Source organism: Puma concolor, chromosome D2 (genome assembly GCF_028749965.1).
Source record: "Puma concolor isolate L17-30 chromosome D2, mPumCon1.1.hap2, whole genome shotgun sequence".
NCBI classification, from domain to species: Eukaryota; Metazoa; Chordata; class Mammalia; order Carnivora; family Felidae; genus Puma; species Puma concolor.
Genome location: NC_141677.1, coordinates 68,880,002 through 68,899,010, shown reverse-complemented (window position 1 = coordinate 68,899,010; position 19,009 = coordinate 68,880,002). Strand labels below are relative to the sequence as shown.

The 19,009-nt window shown below is 42.3% G+C and overlaps 1 pseudogene; it reads left to right on the top strand.

Annotated features, from left to right (window-relative positions):
* The first annotated feature begins 10,258 nt into the window (after window positions 1-10,258).
* Window positions 10,259-11,162, top strand: LOC112854292 (uncharacterized protein KIAA0825 pseudogene; annotated as a pseudogene).
* Window positions 11,163-19,009: the final 7,847 nt, after the last annotated feature.

Genomic DNA, 19,009 nt, shown 5'->3' with positions numbered 1-19,009 from the left:
TGCAGTGGGAAACCTTAAACCCTGGAACTTTTCCAAGGCATCTTGGCAAAATAGAACCACCACAGGCTTTGGAATTGACAAATCTTGTTTCAAACCGTGGCTCTCTTACTTACAAGCAAATTCTTCCTTAGCCTCTTTGAAACCTCCATTTCCTTATCTGCAGCATGGGGATAGTATCTAAACTCTCACTCCAAGTGACTGGGAAGACAGAAAAAGTGGTTGGCACACAGTAGAAACCTCAATCGATCCTAGCTTGCTTCCTCCTCCCGACAACCTATTCTGACTTACTTCCTTCTTCCTATCCCTCACCTGCATAAATATTCGACAGTAAGGGACAGGTTAAACAAACTGTGGCATCCCAATAAGAAAAAAATGTTAGGCAGTCAATACAAATGTTGTTTAATAAATAATTTTTAATGGAACAGAAGATGCCCAGGCATGCATGTGAAGTGAAGAAAAGGCTAAATTATTTCTACAGTATGACCTCAGCCATGTGAAAATGAGCATGTCTATGCATGCTTGTACATGAAAGAGGCAATTTCTGGAAGGAAGGATATGCAAGAACTCTTAACAGTAGTTTCCTCTTGGGTGGGAATAGAAAGTTGGGTTGGACTTTCACTTTTCACTTTATAACCTTCTGTCCTATCTTATACATATAAAAAAGAGAGAGAGAGAATATATAATCTTATGATATATATTAAGAATTTACCATGAGTATGTATTAGTCTGTAAACCAAAACCCAAAACACAGAAAAAATAAAAAAGGGAATATAACAAGATTTCAACAGTGGCTATTTGGGAAGCTGTGGAATTATGGAATTAATAAGACAATTTTCTCCTTTATATTTTTCTGTATTTTCCAAGTGTTGTACGATGAGCTTATAGCTCTTCTATAATCAGAATTAAGGCAAATGTCACTTTGATAACTCCTCTGGGATAGGAAGGAGGGGGAGGAGGAGCAGGTGACTGTGACCAAAGGGCCAAGGGAGCCCAACGTGGAACTGGGCAGAAGCAGTTGTATTTTTGGAGCCCTGTGGTTCCTGCTGAGTCAACTAACTAGTTGTTTGGCCCCAGCCTGCCAGTGGAAGCAGGAAATGCTCCCACTCCTGCCCTCGTTCACTCTTAGTCACCCTCTGGGAAAGCAGGGTAGAGGTGGGGGCAGGAGGGTGGTTGGGAGTCTCCATCTGCCCCTCTGCAGCCTTCTAGGCAGAGAAGTCATGGGAGGGAGTCTAAGAGCTAGGCACCCTATCCACCTGGCATGGTCACCTTGGGGGTAGACAGCAGCTGGGAGTGAGCAGTAAGGGGTGGCAGAGCGGTGCTGGGAAAATGCCCCTCCGGCCCTTGGCAGACAGCCCTGCATCCCCCTGTGGAGCTGCTGTGAAAATTAATTACCATTTGTCCAGGGCTTTGAGATTGCCCAGATGAAAGACACACAGAGGAGTGTCATGATGAATACGTGTTTACAGCACGGACTTTCATCCCAAACATCCATCCTGACAGTCACGTGTCCCACTCCTAACCTCCCCCTGCACCGACATCCTCAAAGCACCAGAAGTTGAACATCAATATCAAATGCTGCTGAAGGGGAAGAGGGAAGGGCGGGGGACCGCTGGCTCCCCATCATCCTGCTTTTTAGCCCCATCCCCGGTAGGTTAAAAGGAGGAAATTATGACAAAATTGAGGACAGTGAGGTGAGAAGACTTGGAGAGGGGTGGTGGATTACTTTATCCTAGAAACCAGGACTCTGCCGGTCTTATGGATGGAGGGATGGGAGGAATTCGAGATCTCTCTGGCTCAGGGCAGACAGTGCCAAGTAGGTTCATCCCTGGATGGCTTTCGTTCCGACTTCTAATTCCTCTAGCAAACTGAATGACTCCCTGTTGATTGATTCTGAACACTTGACCTCGGTGAATCCTGTCATCTCCTGGCTCTGGGAACTTGGGTGGGAAATTCTTTGGTTTTCTGGATTCTTCTTATTCTGTCTTTCCCTCTGCATGTTTATGCAAGATAATTGATCCGTAGAGCTACTTAATGTGTTTCTGGGCAGGTCTACCAGAGCAAATCCAATGGAGAAAGGATCATGCAAGGGCGAGCCCCTCCCTCAGGGAGACTGCGTTCTTATTGGAGAGTTGGACCCTCCCTTACTTATGAGACATTTATTTTTTTTTTTAATTTTTTTTTTCAACGTTTTTTTTTTTTTTTATTTTTGGGACAGAGAGAGACAGAGCATGAACGGGGGAGGGGCAGAGAGAGAGGGAGACACAGAATCGGAAGCAGGCTCCAGGCTCTGAGCCATCAGCCCAGAGCCCGACGCGGGGCTCGAACTCACGGACCGCGAGATAGTGACCTGGCTGAAGTCGGACGCTTAACCAACTGCGCCACCCAGGCGCCCCTCTTATGAGACATTTAAACAAAGTAGAAGATCAGACAGACAGAGAAAAGGGCTGAGCTCCAAGAAGAGTAGGACCATTATAGACTAGAGAATTTAGGAGAGGAGACTTTCTTAGGACTGAAGTAGGAGGATGTAAAGGCACATAGCCTCAATGGAGACAGTGAAGAGGTCGTTGAGGCCAGAATGGAAGGTTCACATGAGGACGGGGACAAGGGAGGGACAGGCAGATGGGCTGGCTGGGTGAGATTGTGAAGGCCCTTGAATGCCCAGCTAAAGAATGGGGATTCTGTCCAGAGGGCAATGAAAACCACTGAATGTTTCTGAGCCAGAGAATGATATGATGCAGAATTTGAGAAGAGGTTAAAATATTTTCGAGAGGCGAATTTTAACATCTCTGAGTCAGCAATGCTACCATGAAATTCACCATTTTCCTCCTCAGTCCAGCCCCTTACTTCTATTTCAGCTAATGACACGTAAGCCCAAATGTCACCTCCCTTGGTTGCTCTCTGATACACACCCAGTGTTATTTTCTTCATAGCACTTATCACCTTTGGAAATGATCTTGTTTATGTACTTGTTTACTTCCTTTTTCTCTAGTTGTCCATAGAATGTAAGCAGAATGGGGTAGGTGGGGCATTGTCACCTATTTTGTTTGCTGCTCCATCTTCAACACCTAGGACCGTACTGGGCTGGTGGCAGATGCTCAATGTGTATTTGTGGAATAAATGAACAATGTGTATTTGTGTATTTGTAGATTGATAAATGGACAAATGGTGCCACCATTTTCCCAGCCACCCTGGTCCCAAACCTCATGGTGATTCTTTTTTTTTTTTTTTTTTTTTTTTTTTTAATTTTTTTTTTTTTTTTCAACGTTTATTTTATTTTTGGGACAGAGAGAGACAGAGCATGAACGGGGGAGGGGCAGAGAGAGAGGGAGACACAGAATCGGAAACAGGCTCCAGGCTCTGAGCCATCAGCCCAGAGCCCGACGCGGGGCTCGAACTCCCGGACCGCGAGATCGTGACCTGGCTGAAGTTGGACGCTTAACCGACTGCGCCACCCAGGCGCCCCTCATGGTGATTCTTGACTCGTACTTCCTCCTCTGCAGAACCCAGCTGTTCGTTCTCATGTCTATGAATATTATCTCTGCATCTCTCCCTGTCCTCTTCTTCCCCCTTTGTATTTTAGACCTTGATCCTCTTAAACAATTTTAAGCTCCTTAAAGGCAGAGTCTCTTCATTATTATTTCCCCATGGTGCTCAGTACAGGACCGGGGCAATGACAGTTCCCACTGATCCAGACTTTATAGTTTTCCAAGGGCTTTTCACATGATCCTAGTATACCTAGGACTTGAACCCCAGTTCTTATCTCGACACTACACACTTACTCCATTATTATACTAATTATGCATAATTGTTGATGAATGAATGAGTGAATGAATGCTGGAAGTGCCCAAGATTGATCGTAGAAGGAGAAACTGGAAGTAGGAAGGCCTTTTGGGGAAAATGTTAGTCCATATGGACATGAGAGAAAAGGAGAGTGAATGAAGGAGGTGCGGTGGGGGGGGACAGCCAAAAAGCTGGGTCTAGAGAAGGCTGATTCCTTGATTACTCTGTGTATCAAGTACCTCATTCCCCTTGTCTTGTTACTTAAGACAGAAAGATATGTAATCAACACAGGAGAAGACACCAGAGGCAAAGTTAAAGGGACGAGAAGATTCTGAATCCAAAGGAAACATTATTCATTGGTTTGTGAGCTACTGTGTTTATAAGCAATAAGTATTAAAAGTATAAGCAATTCCACTGGACAGAAATTGCAAAGGACAAAAACATACAATGAAAAAATACAATGGAAATCACTGGTTTTTCCGCCATCCAGAAGAAGTCATTCTAACCTTTTGATGTACATCCTTTTGAACTATAAAATTTTAAACCTTAATATAAACATACATACATCTCTTTCTGCCCTTCCTCCCCTCAATAAATAAATATTTAAAAAAAAAAGATTTTGTCCCTCTTCCCTGCTCTCTCTCTCTCTCTCTCTCTCTCCCTCTCTCTCAAATAAAATTAAGGGGTGCCTGGGTGGCTCAGTCGGTTGGGCGGCTGACTTTGGCTCAGGTCATGATCTCGCAGCTCGTGGGTTTGAGCCGGGCTCTGTGCTGACAGCTCAGAGCCTGGAGCCTGCTTCGGATTCTCTGTCTCCCTCTCTCTCTGCACCCCCTTGCTCACACTCTGTCTCTGTCTCTGTCTCTCTCTCAAAAATAAACATTAAAATTTTTTTAATAAAATTAAAAATAAAACTAATTAATTAACGTGCATATGGGACACCTGGGTGGCTCAGTCAGTTAAGAGTCCGACTTCTGCTCAGGTCATGAACTCACAGTTTGTGGGTTTGAGCCCTGCATCGGGCTCTGTGCTGACAGCTCAGAGCCTGGAGCCTGCTTCGGAATCTGTGTCTCCCTTTCTCTCTGCCCCTCCTCTGCTCACGTTCTGTCTCTCTCTCAAAATAATAAACATTAAAATATATATATATATATATGTGTGCATACACTTATATTTATATATTTATGTAATATAAATCTATTGCATTATACATGTTTATGTATTTTATTGTATATATTGAATATACAGTATATGTATTCTATATATGTAAGTAGACACACACATTTGTTTTTGTAATAAAATGGGATACATACAGTTTTGTAACCTGCTTTTTGTTCACTTAATAATACGTAGTGAACACAAAGGAAATTTTATAAGCCCAAAGGGCAGTTTGAAAAGATAACCTCTGGGATAAACAGGAAGCCAGAGAAGAGATATGAGCATAAAGTGAGTGGCTAAGCTCTGTGGTTTTGATAAATATTACCAAAGCAAATAAATCTTAGATGTCTTGTCAAGTTAGGTAATTATTAGCTCTCTATCGGCAAGGTCACTAATTCAAAGACTCACAGGATGTTGGTCTTAAAGAAGCCTTTGAGATGATCTAATTCCATCCCCTTGACTTAGGTATTGAGAAACTACAAACCCAGAGACATTAACTAACATGTTATGACTGGTGAGCCATGGAGCTGGAATGAGAGCAGAGTGTGCTGGCTCCCAGTCCGGTGCTCTCTCCACTAACCCACACCGATCAACATGGTATGTGGTCTTCAGTCACAGGCCCTGATGTACAGAAAGGAACAGGGAGACACGGGGCCCCAAACCCAGAGGTTTTCCAAGTGTACAATATCAGGGGAACTGTGTGTGTTAAGAGGGTGGCAAAATGTCCCTGGGCAGGTCACTGGGGAAGCAGGGAACTCAGCACTTAAGAGTGGTTGGCTCTGATGTCCAACCACCAAGACACCAAACAAGTCTTGGTTCCCTTATAGATCTTGCTGTATGATTTTGGGCAATTTACTTAAACCTTCTTGCCTCCATTTTCTCATTTGTAAAAGGAGAGTCATGGGGCGCCTGGGTGGCTCAGCTGGTTAAGCATCCAACGCTTTACTTCGGCTCTGGTCATGATCTTACAGCTCGTGAGTTCAAGCCCTGTGTTGGGCTCTGTGCTGACAGCTCGGAGCCTGGAGCCTGTTTCAATTCTGTGTCTCCCTCTCACTCTGCCCCTCCCCTATTCATGCTCTGTCTCTCCTTCTCCTTCAAAAATAAGTAAACATTAAAAAAAAATTTTTAAGGGAATAATAGCAGTATCTACCTCATCAAATTGCAGTGAGAATGAAGAGGTAATGCACACAAAGGGTTTAGCAGGGTGTTTGTCATATAGAAAAAGCTCAATAAATGTGAGCCATCATGATTATGAATGCTCTGGCATTGAAGGTCAATGCCCCTGAAAACTTTAAATTTTTTTAAAAGTTTATTTATTTATTTATTTATTTATTTATTTAGAGAGCATGAGCAGGGGAGGGGCAGAGAGAGAGGGAGAGAGAGAATCCCAAGGAGGCTCTGTGCTGTCAGTGCAGAGCCTTAGGCGGGGCTTGATCCCAGGAACCATGCGATCACGACCTGAGCCAAAATCAACAAACACTCAAGTGACTGAGCCACCCAGGTGCCCCCCTGTAAACACAGCGTATCACAGCTGTCCTTGACTATTGACATCTGTAGGGAAAAGGGACTTAGAAGCTCAACTATGGAGCTATGTGAGCCCTGTCCACTATGAGGACAGTAACCAAGAGAGACCATCCACCAAAGGAGGCCATGTGGCCTGGAGTAGAGCTGTAGGCAGCTGGGGACTCTGGGCCTTTCTGGTATTCTCACTGGAAGTCACCCTCAAGATACAGCAGCGAGGCCACCCTCACACTTCCTGGGCTACCCAAGTATACAAATCAAGGATCTAAAATTTTTTTCCTCATTTCCTTATTTAAAAAAGAAGCAACTGTTTAAAGTGGAAAGAATCACAAGTTATTATAAGACTTATAACTTATGTAGAACTAAAATCACTACGTGAGTAGAAAGACTAGGGAGGGGGACATGTAAGTAAATTATTATAAGTTCTTTCACTACATGCAAAGCAATAGTACCTTTTGAAGGTAATGATACATTAAAGGTGTATCTTTTAAGCCTTAGCACAACCATTAACAACAACCAAGTAAGCATAATCCATAAGCCAACAGTAGAGACAATGTGAAGTTATAGAAAATACTCAATTTGTTGAAAAGAAGTCAGGAAAAGAGGAAAACAGGTACAAAGAACAGAGGGGACAAATAAAACGCTAATAGCAAAATGGTAGATTCAAGCTCAACATCTCAATAATTACCTTAAAGGTAATTTAAAAGAGATAGATTGGGTAAAGAAAGCAAGTCCCCACTCTATGCTGTGCACAAGAAAACAAATCTAAATATAAACACACAGGTTAAAGGTAAAATGAAAAGATGCACCATGGTAACACTAATCAAAAGAAAGCTGGAGTAGCGATATTAATATCAGGCAATATAGACTACAGAACAAAGAATATCACCAGGGATAAGGACACACCAGACCTGAGGGTTGCCACACCCTAACGGAGCTTCAGAAAACATTGAACAAAAACTGATGGAACCGAAAGGGGAAGCAGGTAAATTCCAACTGTAGGTGAGGACTTCACACTCTTTTTTCAGAAATTGATAAAAGAGTAGATAGACTGTTAGTAAGGAGCGAGAGGACTTGAACCGCATTATCAATCAACTCGGCCTGACCTTTCATAACACCACCCCCAAACAGCAGAACACACATTTGTTTTCCAAATGCATGTGAAACATTCACTGAGAGCGGACCATATCTGGGGCCCTAAAATCAGTCTTAATAAATTTAAAAGCTCAGGGGTGCCTGGGTGGCTCAGTTGGTAGAACACTCAACTCTTGATCTCAGGGTTGTGAGTTTAAGCCCCACATTGGGCATGGAGCCTACTTAAAAAAAAAAAAAAAATTAAGGAATCAAAATCATGCAAAGTATGTTCCATGACCACCACAGAATTAAACTAGAAATCAACAGGGGCACCTGGGTGGCCCAGTCAGTTGAGCATCCAACTCCTGATTTCAGCTCAGGTCATGATCTGGGGGTCATGGGATTGAGCCCCAAGTCGGGCTCTGAGGTGGGCATGGAGTCTGGCTGGGATTCTCTCTCTGCCCCTCTCCCCAGCTCATGCTCTCTCTCTTAAATAAAAACTAAATAAAATAAAACTAGAAATCAACAACGGAATGATATATAGAAAATCTTCCAAATTTTGGAAATTAACTAAATAGATAAAAAAGTAATTATAAGAGAAATTAGAATATGGTTTGAACTGAATGAGAATGGAACCACAAACTATCAAAATTTGTAGGGTGTTTACAGGAAAATCCATGGATTTAAATGCTTATATTAGTAAAGAAGAAAGTTCAGGGGCACCTGAATGGCTCAGTCAATTGAGCATCCAACTCTTTTAAAAAAATTTTTTTTAAGTTTATTTATTTATTCCGAGAGAGAGAGAGAGAGCACTAAGCAAGGGAGGGACAGAGAGAGGGAGAGAGAGAGAGACTCGCAAGCAGGCTCCACATTGGCAGCACAGAGTCAATGTGAACCTCAAACTCATGAATGGTGAGATCGTGACCTGAGTCAAAACCAAGAGTCGGATGCTTAACTGCCTGAGCCATCCAGGAGCCCCTAGCATCCAACTCTTGATTTCAGCTCAGATCATGATCCCAGAGTCATAAGATTGAGCCCCACATGGGGCTCCACCCTGGGCATGGGGCCTGCTTGGGATTCTCTCTCTCTTCCATCTGCCTGTCTCCTCTCCTAACTCTCTCTCTCTCTGTCTCTCTCTGTCTCTCTCTCAAAAAAATTTTTTTTTTTTAGAAAAGAAGAAAGTATAAAATCAATGAGAGATTATCACCTTAAGAAAGTAGAAAAGGAAAAGCAAATTGAACCCAAAGTAAATGAGAGGAGGGAAAAATAAATATAAGAGAGATAAACAATGAAATAGAAAATGGACAAATCATACATAAAAATCATTAACACCAAAAGCTAGTTATTTGGAAAATATGAATAACATTGATAAATTTCTAACCAGACTTGTCTGGAAAAACAAAAACAAGGAAAGACAAAAGAAAACCTCAGTCTCCAATGACTTCACTGGTAAGTTCCACCAAATATTTAAGGAAGAAATAATGCCAATTCTATACAACCTCTTACAGAAGTTGGAAGAGGAAGGAACTCTTCCTAAATCATTTTACAAGAGCAGAATTATCCTGATACAAAAACTAGACAAATATAAGACTATATACCTCCCTCATAAACATAGGTACAAAAATCTAAAATGAAATATAGCAACTCAAACCCAGCAATATATAAGAAAGATAACATGTCATGGTAAAGTGGGGTGTATCCCAGAAATGCAAGGTTTGATCAGCATTCAAAAATCTATCCATGTAGGGGAGCCTGGCTAGCTCAGTTGGTGGAGCATGTGAGTCCTGATCTTGGGGGTCTTGAGTTCAAGCCTCATGTTAGGTGTAGAGATTATTTAAATAAATAAAATCTTTTTTTTTAATTTAATAAAATCTTTATTCATATTTTAGAGAGAGAGAGAGACAGAGTTCAAGTGGGGGAGGAACAGAGAGAGAGGGAGATACAGAATCCAAAGCAGACTCCAGGCTCTGAGCTGTCAACACAGAGCCTAACACGGGACTCAAACCCACAAATTGCAAGTTCATGACCTGAGCTGAAGTCAGATGCTTAACCAACTGAGCCACCCAGGCGTCCTGTAAATAAAATCTTAAAAAAAATCAATCCACGAAATGAAATTAGGCTAAGAACTCCATTTACAATGGCATAAAAAACACTTATGGATACATTTAATGACAGAAGTGCAAGACTTACACTAAAAACTTACAAAACCGTTGAAATAAAAAAAAAGATCTAAAGAAATGGGAACATGCCCGACGTTTACGGACCAGAAGACTTAACATCGTTATGATGGCAATACTCCCCAAATTGACCTACACATTCAACACACACTCTATCAAAATCCTAGCTGATTTTTTGGTGGAGACTGACAAGCTACTACTAAAATTCATGTAAAAATTCAAAAGATCCAGAATAACTAAAACAATCTTGAAAAAGAAGAACAAAGAGTTGAAAGACTCACTCTTCTCAATTTCAAAATATACTTCAAAATGAAAGTCATCAAGAGAGTGTGGTACTGGTATAAGGATAGATATATAGGTCAGTGGAATATATAAGTAATTTTTAAACCTCAATAATGAAACATATAACTCATTTAAAGAAAATTTTCAATAGATACTTTACTAAAGCAGATCTATGAATGACCAGTAAATACATGAATTCTCAACATCATTAGTAATTATAGAAATACGAACTCTTCCTGGAGACTTGGAGTTTAAGCAGTGACATTTGTGAAATGTCAGTGACATTGTCACTCAGTGACATTGATGAAAAGATAGAACAAAACGCTACAAGCATAGAACATTGCATTAAGGAAATACAATCTGAAGTTAACAAGCAGTGTCCAGAGGTGCAGCTGCAAACGACAACTGACTGTTTTGAGTGGCTAGATAACTATAATTGTAATTCATCCAAGTCACCTTCCCTTCCCCATGGAGATTTGATGAAATTCCTCAAAACACCACAAGATTCGTTGAAGAGTGAACTGAATCAAGAAGAAGTGATCCTGGATTCACTTTGGGATCTCTCCTGCCAGAGCAGCACTTCATTCCCGGCAACTCTAAGTGGAGCATCTTTCCATTTCCTCTCTGGGACTTCTCTTCATTCTGTTGAAGATGATTCCTCCATGGATGCACAGTCCATCTGGGATAACATAAGACTGCATCTTTGACGCTTCTCAGTGAACAAATTACAAAGCCATAATGAAATCATCAATTCACAGCACAAAATTTGGTTGAAAAAGCAGTGCATACAACAACTGTTGTTTCTTTATCCAGAATCGGAAGTTATAATCAAGTACCAAAGCATACAGAATAAACTGTTGGCTGAGCTCCTACAGAACTGTTTTCCTGCTTATAGCAGAGAATCGAATTTAGACATAATGGCTCATGGATACCAAAGTACAATGCTTAAGTTATACTCAATGATAAAAGAGGATTTTAACACACTACATGAAGTTTTAGCTCCCACCTCAACGGTGAAATTCATTAAACAAACTTTCCTGGATACTGTTGCAGAAGAAATGGCAAAGTTTCTTGAAAATTTTTGTGAGCTGCAGTTCAAAGAAAGTGCTGTCCGTGTGATTAAAACAAATCAAGAACTCCAGCAGGCTTAGAGGAGCAGTGCATGCTCTGGGTTAGTGAGTTTTTAAATTTGTTCAGTTTGACTTAAGCCTTTTGATACCTTTAATTTTCTAACATTTTTCTATTTAAACTTATTGCAAACTCGAAACTAAATCAAAAAATAAATATTATGAAGTTTTACAGTGCACATTTCTCTTCTGCATTTCTTTTTCTGTAAGTACAGTTCTAGAAGTGCTTTTTTTTTCCTGTTCTTTAAATTATTAAAGATATTGAAAACGTAGTCAAAAATGTTGCCAATGAGTTTTGGTTTTTTTGATTGCATAAATTACTGGGTGAAACTGTATGTGTGTATATATATATATATATATATATATATATATACACACACACACGTATATATATGAGTCAATATTCATATGTATGTAACAAAAAAGTATAATTCTTAACCCATTGTATCTTCCAAAGCTGAAACGTTATTAGGTAAAAAGAATTGTTAAAAATTTGTTGAAATTTACATAAACTAAAATTGGACATTTAGAACTGTATTCTTTTAGTCAGTCAATTCCAATAAAGAGCTATTATGAAATGGTAACTATAAAACTCTATATTATAATTGGTCACAGAGGCATAGCATTTAGCTATGGCTAACTTAAAAGCTCCTCTAGTATTATTTCTATAAGAATATACATAGAGAAAAGGTAATTTGAAAATTGCTAATTTTATATAAAAGATAAAGGAAAAAAGAAAGAAATTATTGTGATATAATAAACTTCTCTGTCACCATTTTAATTTCCCACTAGTGGAGAAAAATCACGATAAAAATATTATTTTTGAAAATTATTAGTCATGCTTTTATGTGAAGACTCTGAGGTATATTTCTAAATAGGTACATAAACTGTATATTTTAAGTGTTTGAAAATTGTCATTTGGTGAATTGCTGTCTTTGAATTTATGATCACTTTATAAAAATTTCCATAGCTCACTATATTTTTACATACCTTCCTTAATAAAATGCCAGAATACCAAAAAAAAAAAAAAAAAAAGAAAAGAAAAGAAAAGAAAGAAAGAAAGAAAAGAAAAAGAAAGAAATATAAACTAAAAAAATCCAGTGAGGTACCACTACATACGACATACTACCAGAATGGCTAAACTCAACAAAACTGACAATACCAACTATAAGCTAGAATATAGAGCAACTGGAACTCTCATTCATTAATGGTAGGAATGCAACTTACCACATGACCAGAAACATGTCCACAAATGTCCATAGCAGCTTTATCCATAACAGCCCAAAGTAGGAAACAACACAAATGTCCATCAGTAGGTGAATTGATAAACAAATGTTGGCATATCTATACCATATAATACTATTAAAGCATAAAAAGAAATGAATTATTTTTTGATACTTATATATCTTTTTATTTTATTTATTTTTTTTATTTTAAAGAGCAAGAAAGTACACAAGCAGAGGCAGAAGGAGAGAGAGAGATTCCCAAGCAGGCTTCACACTCTGTGTGGAGCCCAATGCGGGGCTGGATCCCATGATCCTGGGATCATGATCTGAGCTGAAATCAAGAGTTGGACACTAAACTGACTGAGCCACCCAGGCACCCCAGGAAATGAATTATTAGTAGTCATGATAACATAGATGAACCTTAAATGCATTATGCTAAGTAACATAATGCAGACTCAAAAACCTGCATCCTATCTGATCCCATTTATATGAAATTCTATAAGAGGCACAGTTATAGTGAAGGAAAATATTAGTGATTGCTAGAGGCTGGGGTAGGGAAAAAGGAGTAAATACAAAGGGGCACAAGGACATTTTGGAGGTGAAGAAAATAGCCTATATCTTGATTGCAATGGTGTTAACATTGCTGTATATATACAGTTGTCAAGAGTCATTTAATTATAACATTTAAATGAGAGAATTTCATACTATGTAAATTATACCTTAATAAAGTTGATTTTTAAAAATAATGAACATCAAGGGTGCTTGGGTGGCTCAGGCGGTTAAGCATCTAACTCCTGATTTTGGCTCAGGTCACGGTTCATGGGTTCGAGTCCCACATTGGAGTCTCCTTGGGATTCTCTCTCTCCCTCTCCCTGCTCCCCCCACCCCCTGCTTGCACACATGCTCTCTTTCTCTCTCAAAATAAAATAAACTTAAAAAGAATGAACATCCTTATTTAATTCCCATTTTGCTAGCACTCCGAAGGGAAGGTATAGATACCAGGGGAACATTTAATACAGAATCCTGAAGTCTGGGTAGATTTCCCTGAAAAAATGAAATCATGCACTGCAGAGATTCATAAATGAGTAGGTGAAGAAGGAAAGGAAGGAAGCAGAGGAAGGAACAGGTGCAAAGGCCCTTCATAAATGAGTAGGTGAAGAAGGAAAGGAAGGAAGCAGAGGAAGGAACAGGTGCAAAGGCCCTGAGCCTTGAATCCTCTCATGGCAACCTTTCCAATAGAAATCCCACTTCTGCTTGCCCAGCCTTCACACCAGTGGGTAGTTCAATGCTGTAATTACTGTAATTAATAACCATGACCACTATTCATTGAGGATTTACTGTGTCTTTGCCTTCATAGTAGACAATTATTCCTCATCGCATTTACTCTTTCAAACTGTACCCACAAGGTAGACTCAATTAGTCCACCCCTTTTATGGATAAGAACTTCAAGACTTAGAGCCATGAGGTAACTTGTCCATGTCCACACATTTAGCAAATGCCAGAGCCGGAATTCACATTCAGGCTTATGACACTCCAGCCCCTGAGTTCCCAGACACCACTCTATACAGCTTCAGTGAGACAATTCATTGGCTCCCCTCTGCAGGTCACGCATCACTACCTTTCCTTACCCTTCTTAATATAACACAGTTTCCAATCCCTTCATTGTCCGTTATCTGTAAACACACCAGTTTGTCCACGTCCTTCCTGAAATCCAACTCCCAAATCTAACAATTCAGTGATGTTGAAAGAGAGGGCTGTCAAGTGAATGAGCTCTTACAATGAGGTCTCTAGAAACCCTGTGCTCAAGAACAAACGGATTTCATGACCACGTTTAAGGTACGTAGACATGGACACACAACTGAGATGCTTTTGAATTTCCTTTTCTGGAACACAGAGCAGTGCAGAGGAAAGAGTATGGCTTTGGGGGCCCATTGCGGGTTGGGTATCCTGGCTCTGACATCCACGGGCTCTAGCTACGTAACCTTAGGCTGGGTTTGTGATCTCTCAGTTTTATCATCTGTACACAGGGCTAACAAAGTCTACTCTGCTGGGGTCTTGTGGCCTTTTGGAGAGAGAAAGTACCCAAAATACCCAGCATGCAGCCTGCCAATTGTAAGTGCTTTTTCAAAAATATTTTTATTTATTTGTTCTGAAAGAGAGAAAGAGTGAGCAGGGGAGGGGCAGAGAGGAGAGAGAGATCGAGAGAGAGAGAGAGAGAGAGAAAATCTTAAGCAGGCTCCGAACTGCCAGTGTGAGGCCTGATGAGAACTCACGAACCCTGAGATGATGATCTGAGCCCAAGTTGGGTGCTTAAGCAACCGAGGCACCCAGGTGCCCTTCAAAGATCTTTTTTAAAGGTTCTGAGTAGTTAGGTTCCCTAGATCTGGCAGCTAGCTTCCTGATTCTAAGTCTACTGTCCTTTTACTCATAGGCTGGAAATACATTTTTTTCATCGTCCTATCATAGAGATATATTCGAGGCTTTGCTATCTTAGAGGTTTTTCCTCCCAAGCAGTACATTTTCTTTTGGCTGCTGGAAAAGCCCAGGATGAAAACTGTACAGATGCTTCAAGGGTCTATTTTGAACTCCCACCTAGTGGCTTGTCAGTTTCTGTTAACTTTATAAGTGAATGGTGGTAGGTATGTAGGTGGGAAGCGATTTGATTTACCATTATAAATAAATACTACCATAGTATAAAATTTAGGTATCATAATTGATCACCTTGGGGTGCTCACTGGCAGTCAGACAAGACCGGTAGGGTTGAGTTTCATTGTGCCCAAGCTATATGGCAGTCTTCTTATCCAATACTCAGTCTACTGGCATTAATTGAGTACTTTACATGGCAAGTTAGCCAAGTGCATGGCAGGATCCCTGCCCCTTCTAGCAGAAACTGCCCTACCTACAGCCCAACTCAGGGAGTCTGGTCTAGACAGGTTTCTGAACGTAGAGGAAACTGATTGGTCCCAGGATGGACACCTGAGCCTAGAGTAACTGAGCGGTGACCACTGGGGTGATGTGGTGACATAAACTCTGACCAATAGGGTAGCAGTCATTGAATCTAGGAAACTTGTTTCCTCTAGGTCTGGGGAGGATTTGGCAAATGGCATGGGGTCAAGGAGCTTATGTGTAGAGGATAGCACAGTCTTTGAGGGAAATGGAGAGCCCAGCTTCGGGTTCTAAGGGCTTTTCCTTCCCGGTTTGCTGTTTATTCACTGCTTCATTCAACCAGTACTTGCTGAATACCCACTATAAATCAGGCCCTTGCTGGGTCCCTCTTGAAATGAAAGATAATCTTTGCTCTCCCGGTGCTTCTAGTCTGGAGAAGAGAGCCATTAATAGAATAATCACAGATAAATGAATAATTTTTAAACTTTGGTGAAATATGAAGAAAAAATATAGATAGGGAGCCAGGAGACATGAACAGAGACATCTGACCTAGTCTGGGAGCCTGAGAGACCCTCCCTGGGAAGGAGAACATTGAGCTGAGACATGAAGACCAGTGGGAGTTATTTAGTTGAAGGGTGAATTTAGGGGAGAAATGTGTTCCAGGAAGGGCAAACAGCATGTGTAAAGGTCCTGAGGCAGGAGGGAATGTGGCATGTTTAGTGACCGTCAGAAAGCCAGTGTGTCAAGAGCAAGTAGATGCTATTTACCTCTATCCACAAACACTTTTCCTTAATGTGGCCCGAGGGGACCCTTCCTTGCAAACAAAAGCCCAATGGATAAAAGCATCTCCTGCATATTCCAGGTGCACAGAGGGGTACAAGAGCAGTGAAGTAACTTCATCTTCGCTCTACCTTTTATTAGCTGTGTGACCTAATACCTGAGGCTCAGTTTGTGCATCTGGAAATGGAGATAACAAAAAACATTTGTCCAGAGCTGCAGTGAGGATTAAATTTGATGATGCCTGTGTGCCCGCCTCGCTTGGTTTGTGGTGCATAGTAGGGGCTTACTACATACCTCTGCTATTAGCCAAATCACTGAGAAAGGACTAGGGCTCAATAGGAACTCTATTCTTCTTCTTCTTTTTTTTTTTTTTCCAAAGTTTATTTATTTATCTTGAGACAGACAGAGAGTGCAAGTGGGGGAGGAGCAGAGAAAGAGGGAGAATCTCAAGCAGGCTCTGTGATGTCAGTGCAGAGCCCACGCGGGGCTCAAACTCACGAAACCCTGAGATCATGACCTGAGCCATCTGAAGAGTCAGACGCTTAACCAACTAAGCCACCCAGGCACCCCCATATTTAAATATTTAAATATATGTTAATTTAAAAACTCTCTTCTTTTTTTTACTCCAGTGAGGGTGGAGGTGGGGCCAAGACGAATGCAGTGTTCAAAACAAGTTAAACAATACAAGAGAAACTATGGGATGCACCGAGGCAGGGCTCCGTTATTAGCACGGGTCAACACAGCCAGGTGTACAGGATGCCATATCCAGGGAGCTTGGGCATGGAGTATGCTGGGACCAGATGGGAGAAGATAAAGCTGGACCCCAGAAGAGGGGAGCTGGGCAAGGGGATCGTGTGGGGCCGGAGACATCGGTCCAACTTCAGAGGCCAGCTCCAGTCTGGGACAAAAAGTCCAGTGAAAGTCGTTAGTACTCGTGAACTCCATGAGGGTGGGGCCGCTCGGCTCTTGTTCCTCCGCTGAATCCCAGGTTCTAGCAGGTGCTCAGTGTTAAGTGGATGGAGCAATGATGGTTATCTAGGCTTGGAGTCACATCCCTCACCTCCGGTGTGAGGAGGTCAGGAGGGGCTGTATTGCGGCTTTGAGCAATCCCTCCATCTGTTCCAGGGTTCTTCCCATAAGAAGTTACCAGCAGCAGCATACAGGGCTAAAGTGGAGGGCAGTGCCAGAGAGGCAGAGACAAGGGATGAGGGGCCTAGCCATCGGGCTTGGGTTCTGGACAGGACTGATTCCAGAAAGAGTACAGAACTGGGCAGGGTTACTGAAAAGGCAAGGGATCCCAGTCCCGTGGATGAATCCTCAGAGGAGATGGTAGCAGAGCCCTGGAGATACACAGGCTTCTCTTCACACGTATCAACTGACCACCTCATTCTGTAAATGCATCGTGGGATGTTTAATCTTTCCTACCCAGCAGTTGTTTTTGTTTGCTTGTTAAGCCACTGTGGAAATGGAAGTAAAAGAAAAAGAAAGTTGGGAAATTTTTATTTCCAGAAAAGAGGGTGGAGGCAATACCCAAAAGGCATGCCATAAAGTTGTTGTAGACAATTGTATAATTGTCAAGAAGTGAGCTAAACATTTTGTTCTGAGCCGCCTAGTGGCCTAAGCAAGGAGGGAAACGGGGCGGTGATGGGCTCATTTACGGTGTTCCGAAGATAAACCACCGCAATTCAGAGAGATAAAGCCTTTGAGGGTATTGAAACCTGGGCAGCATGTTCCCCGGGGTCGCCACACAAAGGAGACCCGTGGGGACACGGGGCTTCTGCCAGCACACTGGTGTGCGACTGCTCACACGTTTTCTGCCCCCATCAGGCCCAGCTCAGGAGCCAGAGTGGACTCAGGAGGCTTACCCACAGACCCAGCTGGGGAACAGAATAGGGGAGAACTAACGTCTCTATCCTCCCAGACACATCTCTACCTGGACCATTGCTAGAGACCAAGAGGGGTGTTTCTTCAAACTCTGGGGATGAAGGAACCGGGCACCAGCAGCGTTAATTCCCCACCTGGCCCTGGAAACCAGTGTGAAGTTGGTTTTGACACAAATGGAGGTGTAATTAATGAGATTATTAAGGGAGTGAGAGTCCAAAGCCATCCCCAGCTGTGGGGCTTCACTTGGCTTACCCTCCGGTGACTCATTAGCTTAGGCACAATCCTCACATGCCTGATTTAGAGGACTTACTCACCCTTCAGAGAAAGACTTTAGTGCAATAAAGCAAATGTCAGCAAGTTCGATGCAGCTTAGCGCACCACCCTAGCCTGCACCCAGCTTCCCGGCCCCCTGCGCTCCCTGCCTGAGGCCCCTCAGCGACTCAGCACCTTGACAGGCTCGCACAATGGGCAGGCTTCTGGGTCACGTTCCAAGGCTGAGCAGAACGTCAGGGATTTGAAGCCTGGGAAGGAACTCAGGCATCAACTAGACCAAGCCCTGGACAAGTTTGGTCCAGCGAGATTGTTGGAGATTAGCTCCACAGCGCTGGAGTTAGGGGCGGGGTGAGAGCCAGGGCCCCCCCCTTCCCTGTCCAATGTTCTTCACTCTGCTTTCTTTGTGTGGAAGCCGTGCTTGGATTATGCAGATGAGGGGCATGGAGTGAAGGAAAGAAATGCAGTCTCTCTAGTCTGGGTGGCATTCCTACCTGAGGACTTTCCAAGGAATCTGTGGAGGGGGGAGTCTGGAAAAGGAAAGGCTTGTGGAGAGCAAGGCCTCAAGCAAAGCCTTTGAATTGAGATGTTTACAAAGAGCTGGGCTACCCCGGGCTAGGCTGCCATCTCGCTATTTGTTGACATGGTGCCTGAGGGGGGAGCTGGTGGCCTCTTTGGGCCCCTGAGGGCCCAAAGAACTCCCACTAGGTACCAGGGGAATTTCTATCTCAGGTGCTGGCTAGGAAACAGGCCCGAAAAGTTAGGCTGGGGCAGAAGCCTTCTCAGGTGTGGAGAGAAGTCACTATTGCTCCTTCCTTCCTCCACCGACAGAGGAAATAACTCAGCAGGC